At 38.6% G+C, this 9,402-nt stretch overlaps 1 pseudogene; it reads left to right on the top strand.

Moving 5' to 3' along the window:
- Positions 1 to 1,206: 1,206 nt before the first annotated feature.
- On the top strand, positions 1,207 to 2,773 carry LOC110256468 (large ribosomal subunit protein uL30 pseudogene; annotated as a pseudogene).
- The last annotated feature ends 6,629 nt before the right edge of the window (positions 2,774 to 9,402 follow it).

Genomic DNA, 9,402 nt, shown 5'->3' with positions numbered 1-9,402 from the left:
TTGGGGTGTTATAAAGATGAGTAAAAGTGTCTTCTGCCTGTAAACTTAAAAGTGTCTAATATTAGGGTGAGATTGAGGTGTATGTGCAAAAATGTCTAATACTGTGTGAGGAGCAAATAGAAATGTGTTTATGTTAATTCAGCAAAAATGTCTTTCTACACTGTATTTCCCATTAGGATATCTTGATCCATTACATATATATTATTCATTGTATGTATTATATATATATATACACACACACACATATATATATATATATACACATATATATTTTTGCATAGGAGCAGCTCATTATTTTCTGCTCTGATCTCTGATATAGCAAGTATTGGTCATGGAGCCACGAGAAACTACAATATGTTTTAGGTAGAACATTTAATTTCTGAGCTGCCTTAGGATCTTGTGCCAGAATTTTTCTTGTTTAAGCGACTGTGACAAGGTTTCTCCTTGTGGCATCATTTCTCTTCAGTTTTGTACTCTCCCTGTCGTCACTATGACTTGGAATTTGATGATTTTCACCTCCTCGTAAAGTCTATTTATTGCTCCTATCAACTGACAAGACTGTTTTTAACTGGAGTTGAATCACTTGCTACGGCTGAAGAATACTTTCTTGCAGACTTTAAAGTTAAGCAAGCGTTATTAGGGTTTTACAATTGCGTCAATTTCTGTTTCAATGTAAAATGAAATCGGGATACATCAGTGTGTTATGTGATTCATGCTTGATCACTCCTCCGTTAGTCACTGAGAGTTCTGAAATCATTCGTATCAAGGGGTGGGGGGTCAAAGGAAGACCACAGTTGAGACACTTTTGAAACCCTCTTTAATATCGATGACCCTATCAGAACTTTTCAAGGCTCTTCTATGGTTAAGTGGCCAAATTAAGTCATAAAAGGGTCAGGAGGCACCCTGCATTTATAAGCCTTGAGGCTGGCTTTGTCCTACCAGCTTCCTCAGGGCTATTGTAACAGTTGGGTTTTTAAACTGTTTCTATGTGTGTTTTGCCCTTTTATTTATTTTAGCTGCTGGACACACCTTTTCCTTTTTAAACTGGTATGTCGATGGCTTTTCCTTGTAATAACAGTTGACATAATCCTGTTGAGCTGAAAGAAAACACTACTAAGGAAAACACTGGCTATTTCCAACTTTCTCAGACCTCTGTAAGGAGGACTGCAGGTGTCAAACCAGGGTCAGGTGGAGACAGAGCAACCAATGGGTGTAACAAAGAATTTCACATTCTCAGGTATAATTCTTTTTGCTTGGGCTTTACATCTTTGCCCCATCATAGGATGCTGAATTAGAGCAATAATGAGATATCATATTTTTCACCTGTTGGATCCGCAAATATTTTAAACATGCAATAATGACCATTGCTGACTAGTCCTCTGGATGTGAACATTCCCTTACGTTGGTGGTAGGACTGTGAATTTCTCAACTGTTTCGTCTAGTAAACCTGGCAATTATTTGAATTAAAACTAATGTATGCTATACTGCAATTCCAGTTCTTGAATTCTACCTCATGTTATGAAAATCGCATCTGATGAGGGATATTTTCGAACATAATGCTATTTGTAGCATGGTTTGCAGTGTCAAAAAACCATAAGCAATCTGAATGTCCATGAGTAGGCAATTGAATAAATCATGGCACATGTGCATGCATGTGAGCATGTGTGAGCACACACAATCACACTGGAAAATATTATTTGGGGATATATTGTTATTTCACAATATACAGTGAGATTAAATAAAGCAAAGTGAATAATATCAGCTGTAAAAAAAAATCAAACCTAAAAACAGGTTATGTGGTCCTTTTTTTTTTTTTTCCCCAGCTAGAACAAGGCAGGGTTCAGAACAAAAGAAAATGATGGTTCCTGCTATACCAGAGATTCTTAAGAAAAAGCTAAGGAATTTTGCAGAGCTAAAGATCAGGGGCTTGAAAAAGAAGTTTGCCCTAAAGATGTTTTGAAAGGCAAGGAAGAAACTTATTTATTAAGGTAAGGATGATTACAAGGAACATAGGCAGATGTACAGAATTAACACAACAATGGCTAGGATGGCAAGAATATACAGCAACTTTTTTCCTCTTTTTTTAAGGGCCACAACTATGGCATATGGAAGTTCCCAGACTAGGGGTTGAATCAGAGCTGCAGCGGCTGGCAATGACACAGCCATAGCAATAACAGATCCAAACTGTATCTATGACCTACACCACAGCTTGCAGCAACGCTGGATCCTTAACCCACTAAGCATGAGGGATTGAATACTCCCTCATGGATACTAGTCAGGTTCTTAGCCCACTGAGCCTCAATGGGAACTCCCTAAAGCTGGCATGTTCTATGTATCTGTGGAACCCATATTGGCATTGTCATCAGGATCAGTATCCATGGTGTGACCCCCAAATTCTGAAAAGTGTTGCAGCTTTTTCACCTTGTCCTGTCTTCAGTGGTACCTTGGTGAAGATCAATAAAGCTTCAATTAACATGCTGAGGATTGTGGAACCACATATTGCACGAAAATTGCCCTAACACATTGATTGCTGACTCCCTCATTAAAGCTGGAATCATCTGCATGGAGGATCTAATTCACGAAGTCGATACTGTTGAACAGTGCTTCCGAGAAACTGACAACTTCTGCTGGCCCTTCAAATTATCTTCTCCTGGCCCTTCAAATTATCTTCTCCTGAGTTAGAATGAAGAAAAAGATCATCCATATTGTTGAAGGTAGGCATGCTGGTAACAGAAAAGACCAAGACAGCGGGCTTATTAGAAGGATGAACTAAGTTGCCTACCTTGATTAGTTTTGTAATCTGGTCAGTTAATGAATAGTGACTGCTTTCAAATTGAAAAGCAGAACAACTCCCTCGCCCCCCCAAAAAAAACACCCCAGGTTATGTGATTGATAAAAGGGAAAATGAGCCAGATAAATACCCAATTCTTCATATCTGTTACCTAAGAGAGATAAGAGGGACTGATTACTTCCTTGTCATTCATTCATTTATTCATTGTATTAGAAAAGGGAAGATGCAAACAGAAGATAAAAGGTAGAACACCATCCTGGTGATGAATGTGGGGTGGGAAGAGGGCTGGACACCAATATGGCGGTCTACCTCATATATCCTCCCTAAATGGGAGCAGGAGGCTTCCTCTTACTTTTTAAGCATGGAAATTTGAAGAAAGATGTTGACCGAGGAGGAAAAGAATGTCAGGACCACCCAAGTTGCTTGCAGTTAGTGACAACCCCTTTCTCCTGTACAGTTGTTTTTTTAAGTTGCTGAGGGCAACCCTCTTGGCAGTCATTTGCAACCATGCAGTAATACCCTGCCTCAGGAGAAGTTCTGCCCTTACCAGGGACAGGCTCAAGCTCCAAGGGCAAGGAGGATGAGGGCAGCATAAGGTTATTGATGGATGAAGGTACATCCATTCCAGGTCTGAGTAGAAACTTCCAGATGAGTCAAGATATTTTCCAGATATCCATGCTTCCCTTCTCACTCTACCCACAGACCTAGGCACCTGTTTGTGTGTGGGTTTGACTGTCCAAGGATTTGCTAGAAGAATATAGTAGGATAATATTTGAAATTATTTATCTGTACTTTTTCTTCTCCCTGTATATATATTATTTCCTCTCACCATTCCTCTTCATTCATGTAGACCCTAAGGAAGTGTGAGGCACGATAATGTTTCTGGCTATTAATTGCCAGTAGCTGAAGGAGAAGTCAGGCAAGATTGCCAGAAAAGGCAAAATGAAGGAGAATTTATCGGCATCGACCAAGTAAGTGTCTGGGTCAGAGATATGATGGGATGGGAATTTTCCAAGCTGGAAAGATATTCCCATGGGAATGGGAAAGTGTAGGGAAGAGGATAAGGGAGGAATTTTGGGAGCAAAAAGTTAGGGTCAGTGCCTGATTTCCAGCTACACTAATAGGGAGTAGTAAGACTCTATGAGGAAATGGATGCTAGGTATTGAGACCAATGAAACAAAGAGGATCCATTCCTTCAATGGCAGACATTTTGGAATTATAAAAAATATAGCAATGAATTATCCTTGTGTCCCTGTAAAGAGGGTTTTTTTTTTTAATTTTTATTTTAGAGGTTGGTTTTCTGGGTCCTAACGCTTCAAACTTTTCTAGATATTGCAAAAAGCTTTCAACATGATAACGATTTGCTCTCTCAACTTCTTAAATCTTTTTCTTCTCAAATTGAAACTACCCTCCGAATTGTAAAACTTCAGAGCTCATTAATCATCGATAACTAACATTAAGCATTTGAAAGTTCCTGTTTCCCCTACTTCCTTACCACTACTTGTCATCAACAAACTTTTGAATTTTTTCCAGTGTGACGACATGAAGGGGTATCTTGTTTTAATTTGCATGTTTCTGTTACCAGCAAGTTACAACATTTTAAAAATATCTTTATTGGTCATATAGAGCTTCTTGTCTGTGAAATGAAGACTTATATTCATTTCTTTACTGGGCTTTTTGTCTTTTTCTTACTTATAGGCTATTTTTATGTATTCTTGATTATAATTATTTCTCAAGTGCCTTGTAAATATTTTCTCTGTTTCTAGCTTAGCTTTTGCCTTTGTTTATGATGTCTAAAGAATGAAATTCAAAATGTTTATGTTATCAAATTTATTCATCTTTTAGTTTGTACTTAATGATTTGGTCTTTTTTTTTTTTCCTTAATGGACTTATTTTTTTTAAGAGCAATTTTAGCTTCATAGCAATAGTGAGCAAAGTTGCATAAATTTCTCGTATAGTCTCTGCCCGCACACATGCATAGCCTCCTCCATTATCAATATCCCCATCAGGAGTTCCCTGATGGCTCAGCAGGTTAAGGATCCATCATTGTCTCTGCTGTGGCACAGTTTTGATTCCTGATCCAGGAGCTTCTGTATGCTGTGGGCATGGACAAAAAAAAAAAAAAAAAATTCCTGATCAGGGTGGTACATGTGTTCTACTTGATGAACATTTTTGTATTTTAAGAACTCTTTCCTCACTTCAATGTTATGAGATGGTCTCCTACATTTTCTTCTAAAACTTTTGAGGAATGCTTTCAGCCTTCAAGTCTTTAATGCATGTGGACTTCTTATCTGCATCTAGAAAGAGGAGGAATTTAATTTTCTGATACATTTTAAAACTTGTTCCTTAGTCACATGAGGTCAACCCATCCTATGGCAGATTCACCCGCAGCCCTACTGAAAGATCAAGGATAGTAAAGCACTTCACAGCAGGCATCAGGACTGAACATTGTGGGTAAACCACTGGGCTCATGGATAAGCCTCCCAAACCAAGGATCAAACTAGTGCTGTTACTTAGACAAGTGAGTGGGATGACTTCTGTGGAATCACGCATGTCATGGATTTAACTAATGGGGAACCAGGGCCATTCAAATGATTGAAGAAGGATACAACTGGCCTGGCCTCACACTGGATATGAGGATCTGGGTCAAAATAACCAACCAACCAACCAACCAACCAACATAGCAAAAATGGCAAAACTAAAACAGCCAAAATGTTTAACATTTCCTAGCTAAATGTCAACAACCCAGAGGAAAGTATGTTTTGGATAATGTTTCCCATCTGGAATATCACTAATTTATATAACACATACCTTAGTCTTATTTAAGTTCTTAAAAAATTCAACGCAGTAGAAAGCAAAAAAAAAAGCATTTTAATTGTTTAATTGGAAGAAATAAAATTAGTACTTATCTCCTGCTGCAAAGGAATAAAATAAAATCAAATAATTATAGAGATAACATTTTTTTCTAAAGTAAAAGAACTATAAGGAATTTTATGATCATTTTAGTATTTATACAGCTTTTTAAAGAAAAAACTTAAAATTATAAAAAGGAATTATACTGGAGCACATAGAACTATATTCAATATCTTGTAATACCTATAATGGAAAAGAATATGAAAAACATATATATACATACACATATATATGATATATATATATATGATATATATGTATATATATCTGATTTACTTTGTTGTAAACCTGAAAGTAATGCAACAATATATATGACCCATACTTCAATAAAAAAATATTTATACTGGTATTATAATTTCTGAAGTAAAATCTCAGAGTACATCTAAAACATATAGGAAAGGGAATAAAGATGGCAGAGTAGAAGGACTTAAGCTACCTTCTCTCATGAAAACACCAAAATTACAACTAACTGCTGAATAACCATCAACAAAATAGACTGGAAACTACCAAAAAACACATCCTACACCCAAAGACAAAGAAGAAGCCATATCGAGATGGTCGTGGGGGGGGCACTTTCAGGATATAAGCAATCCCAGACCCATGGGGTGGGCAACCTACAGATAACTATATTGCAGAGGCTCTCCAGCATGAATGAGAATTCTGAGCCCCTGCCAGGTTCCCATGCCTGGGGATCTGGCATTAGGAGGAGGAGCCCCTAAAACATTTGGCTTTGAAGGCCAGCAGGGTTTGTGTACAGAAGCTCCATAAAACTGGGGGAAACAGAGACTCTGGTCTTGGAGGGTATACACAGGTTTCATGTGCACTGGGTCCCAGGGCAAAGCAGAGACTCCATGTGAATCTGAGTCAGATCTACCTGCAAGTATCAGAGTATTTCCTGGGAAAGCAGGGGGGCAGCTGTGACTTGCTGTGGGGGAAGGACATTGGAGGCAGAGGTTTCAGGAATGATCACTGGCATGAATCATTTGGAAAAATCTGTCCCCACCCACCAGAGCTAAGAAGCTCCAGGCCAAAAAACACACTAGGTGGGAACACAGTCGTACCCATCAGCAAAGAGGCTGTCTAAAGTCCTAAGCACACAGTTCCTCTAATCACACCCAGAGACAAAGCCCCACCTATCAGAGGGACAAGAATCAGCTCCACCTATCAGTGGGCAGGCACCAGTCCCCCCTACCAGGAAGACTGCAACAAGCCCCTGTACCAACTTCATCCACAAGGGGGCAGAGATCAGAAGCAAGAGAGCCTACAAGCCCATTGTCTGCAAAAAGGAGACTATACAAAATTAAAAGACAGAGAAATATGACCCAGATGAAAACTCAAAACGCCTCAGAAAAATAGCTAAGTAATCTGGAGATTACCAATCTCCATGAAAAAGACTTTATTTTTTAATTTTTTATTTTTTTTTGGTCTTTTTGCCTTTTCTAGGGCTGCTCCCACAGCATATGCAGGTTCCAGGCTAGGGGTCTAATCGGAGCTGTAGCTGCCGGCCTATGCCACAGACACAGCAACACGAGATCTGAGCCACATCTGCAATCTACACCACAGCTCACAGCAATGCCGGATCCTTAACCCCATGAGCAAGGCCAGGGATTGAACCCATAATCTCATGGTTCCTAGTTGGATTCGTTAACCACTGAGCCAAGACGGGAACTCCTATGAAAAAGACTTTAAGGTAATGATAGTAAAGATGATCCAAGATCTTGCAGAAAAAAACAAGAGGCAAAGATTGACAAATTACAAGAAACATTAAAAAAAGAAATTGAAGATTTAAAGATCAAACAAGCAGAGATGTAAAATACAATAACTGAAATAAAAAATTCACAAGGAACCAATAGCAGAATGATGAGGCAGAAGAAGAAATAAGCAAGGTGAAGACAGACTAGTTGAAATCACTGATGTGGAACAGAATAAAGGAAAAAAAAATGAAAAGAAATGAAGACAGTCTAAGAGAACTCTGGGAGAATTTTAAATGAACCCACATCCCCAATATGGGGGTTCCAGGAGAAGAGAGAGGAAGGGCCAGACTTTTCCAAAATAGCCACCTCTAGAGGAGTTTATGCTGATGGTTATTCCTGAGACCGTTGCCTTCAATGTCCTTCCCCCTCAATGAGGCACAGTCACCTGTTCTCTCAGGAGATCCTCTAAGAACTGCAGCCAGTCTGACCCAGATTCCCATGGAGTCTCTGCTTTGTCCTGGGACTTGGTACACATAGAAGACAGTTTGCACCTTTCAGGAGTGGAGTCTTCATTTCCCCCTGTCCTGTGGAGCTCCTGTGCACAAGCTTCACTGGCCCTCAGCACCAAATGCTCTATGGATTTCTCCTTCCAATGCCAGATTCCCAGGTGTGGGAACCTGATATTGGGCTCAGAACTCTGACTTTCACACCCATGGGTGAGTTATTTTCCAGTCTGTGGGCCACTCACCTGGCAGGTATGGGGTTGTTTATATTGCATAATCACCCATCCTACCATCTTGATGCAACCTCCTCTTTGTCTTTTGGAGTAGGATATCTTTTTTTTAATAGTTTCCAGTCTATTTTGTTGAAGGCTATTCAGCAGTTGGTTGTAATTTTGTTGTTTTCATGAGAGAAGTTGAGCTTCTGTCCTTCTTCTCTGCCATCTTAATCCCATTTCCAAAAGCATTTCTAAGAGGGAAGGTTACATCAATACAGGCCTACCTCAGGAAATAAGAAAAATTTCAAACAACCTAACTTTACACCTGAGGCAACTAGAGAAAGAAGAACAAACAAAACCCCAGGTTAGCAGAAGGAAAGAAATAATAAAGATCAGAGCAGAAGAAAATGAAATAGAAACGAAGAAAACAATAGAAAATATCAATGAAACTAAAAGCTGGTTCTTTGAAAAAAAATGAACAAAATTGATAAACCCTTAGCCAGACTCATCAATAAAAAAAGAAAGTACTCAAATAAAATCAGAAATGAAAAAGGAGAAATTACATAGGACATCACAGAAATACAAAGGATCATAAGAGACTACTACAAGCAACTATATACCAATAAAATGGACAACTTATGAGAAATGAACAAATTCTTAAAAAGGTACAATTTTCCAAGACTAAATAAGGCAGAAATCAAAGAGATGAACGAATCACAAATACTAAACTTGAAACTGTGGTTGAAAACTCCCAACAAACAAAAGTCTGGGACCAGATGGGTTCACAGGTGAATTCTATTAAAAATGTAAAGAGTTAACACCTATCCTTCTGAAACTATTCCAAAAAAATGGCAGAGGAAGGAACACTCCCAAATTCACTCTATGAGGCTACCATCACCCTGATACAAAAACCAGACAAAAATTCCACACACGAAAAAAGAAAATTAAAGGCCAATATCACTGAAGAATATAGGTGCACAAATCCTTAACAAAGTACCAGCAAACCAAATCCAGCAATACATTAAAGAGATCATACACCATGATCAAGTGGGATTTATCCCAGGGATGCAAAGATTTTTCAACATCTGCAAATCAATCAGTGTGATACACCACATTAACAAACGGAAGAGTAAAAACCATATGATCCTTTCAATAGATGCAGAACAAGCCTTTGACAAAATCCCACATCCATTTCTCATAAAAACCCTCCAGAAAGTGGGCGTAGAGGGAATCTACCTTAGCATAATAAAGGCCATAATTGTTAAAGCCACAGATAACATCATTTT

Source organism: Sus scrofa, chromosome 13, assembly GCF_054392235.1.
Source record: "Sus scrofa isolate SSC_HxYL_T2T_F1_AM1 chromosome 13, Sscrofa_HxYL_maternal_Yorkshire_Landrace_v2.0, whole genome shotgun sequence".
In the NCBI taxonomy this organism is placed as follows: Eukaryota; Metazoa; Chordata; class Mammalia; order Artiodactyla; family Suidae; genus Sus; species Sus scrofa.
This window is presented reverse-complemented; position numbering and strand designations above follow the sequence as displayed.